Below are 2,018 nucleotides of genomic sequence, written 5' to 3'. Positions count from 1 at the left end.
GGGTTGAGCGAATGTGTAGGGATGTGTGCTGTGACACATCACTTGAGCAGGTCTGCTTTTGAGATTTTCTGAGAAACAGAATTAGCAAGAGGATAATGGGAATGGCTCAAACCATGGATTTCTGCAGCTGGGTTCAAATAGATGGAAGGCTGTGTTTGGTAGCAAATAGTTAGCTATCTGCCAAAGCATTGCCTGTCTGTCTTAGATCAAAGGAAGAACTATCTGAGTGGATCATGTATCTAACTATCGACTTCCTGAGGACTCAGAAGAAATGGATGAGGTGACCAGAGAGCTGCAGGAGAGGGGCTGTGGGACTCATGCTCCTCCACCAAGTTCATCTGAGGGCTCTGAAGATGACAAACCCACCAAAAAAACACAAAAAAGGTAAATGGTTAAGGCCTATGAGAAGACACTGGGTAGGCTTAATGTTTGCTCTTCTTAGCCTTCACTGAGATTTGGTAGTCAGTTCTCAAGTGTGAAGGGGGCAGGTGTGGGGAACCTTACCTTAACTGGGAAAGAAGAAGTATCAGCAGAAGACTAATGCTGTGGGCTAAATTCTGGCCACCAAAATGTGTATGTTGAAGTCCTAACCCTCTGGTGCCTAACGTGACTGTTTGGAGGTAGGGTCTTTAGAGAGAGAATTAAGAGCTGGAGTTGCCTTATATAGCAACCTGACATATTAAGGGTGACAGACATCCAGCTTGGATTCTTGGAGGCACTTTTCTAGAAGTAGAGACCGTGAGTGTTTCATGCTGCTGCCAAGCATGCTTTTCTTTTGTATATCCTCCATCTTTTCCATCTTCTTTTTCTTACTGATTGTGCCCCTCTTTTCCTCCAGACAAAACGGAAGAAAAGAAAAAAAAAGAAAGACAGAAGACTGGCCGGGAGGTACAGGCAGAGTAGCCAGCCTCCTCTTCCTTGCCCAGAAGCAAGATGATAAAGGAAAAGGATGACCCTGGCTCTAAAAAGCACAGTGGCAAGCACTCAGAGAAGGCAGAGAAGGGTCAGAAGTCAGAGTCCAGGGAGGTGCGGAAGTCCCACCCCAGTTCCCCTGAGGTCAGGAAGACCTGCCGTGGTAGAATGGAGGACCGAGAGAGGGAGCCAAGAACGGAGAAGTCCAAGCACGAACACAAGTCATCAAGCAGAAGGGAAGAGAGAGAAGACAGGCACAGGGAGAGAGACAGGGGTTGAAGCTCAGACATACATTCCAGATGGCATGACAGGCGCTCTGAGGGGCGGCATGACAGGTGCTCTCTGAGGGGCGTAGTCACAGGAGTAGAAGTAGGCACCAAGATAAATCCCACTGGCACAAAAGGTCCCGGCACTCCCGGGACCCGGAGTCCTCTAATCCCAAGGAGTGCAGGCATCACTGATGCCGCAGCCTGTTCAGCTATTCAGCACGGTAGAATTAAAAATGAACTGTATTTTTCAAATGCAATGAAATTCAGTTATTCTTTTACTATATTTACATGTAAAGTCTCTGAAAATGAATTCTTTTGATCCCTTGAGTATAATAATCATCAAGAGAGCTGTAGTTTTTAACAGCTAAATGTCCTGGATTTTTGAGCAGAATCCATTGTCCCTGGGAATATACTTGGTACTTTTGGTACTTACCAGAGCATGTACCTAAATCTGGGTTTATCAATAGGGCCATTGAATTCATGACCCCAATTTCTGATGAAATGGCCAGGAAGGAGAAATAGCAGACAGTTCTAGAATTCCAGTCTTTGTGCTACATGTTAAGAACCTTTCCAGTTGGCAGCTATAACCACTGAGCAGAGAAGTGTGGCTTAACTAGGTTCAGACGGGTTGCTATACATGTGATAAGGATTCTTAACATCAGCCTGCTCCTTCCTTATTTTTGCCTACCTGCCCCCTGTTTTTTGAAATTGTAGACATCTTTTTTTCAATTTTGCTGTTTTTGTTTTGGTTGGTATGTCTACATTTTTTCCCTTATAACTTATTTATTTATTTGATTGAGAAGAAATTCACATGAAATTAACCATTTAAAAAATATA

General features: G+C 44.2%; 1 pseudogene; it reads left to right on the top strand.

Annotated features, from left to right (window-relative positions):
* Positions 1 to 388: 388 nt before the first annotated feature.
* LOC129639509 (RNA-binding motif protein, X-linked 2-like) lies at positions 389 to 1,796 on the top strand (annotated as a pseudogene).
* Positions 1,797 to 2,018: the final 222 nt, after the last annotated feature.

The sequence above is a fragment of the Bubalus kerabau genome, chromosome X, assembly GCF_029407905.1.
Source record: "Bubalus kerabau isolate K-KA32 ecotype Philippines breed swamp buffalo chromosome X, PCC_UOA_SB_1v2, whole genome shotgun sequence".
Classification (NCBI taxonomy): domain Eukaryota; kingdom Metazoa; phylum Chordata; class Mammalia; order Artiodactyla; family Bovidae; genus Bubalus; species Bubalus kerabau.
Note: the sequence above shows the minus strand (reverse complement) of the source record. Positions and strands in the feature narration are given on the sequence as shown.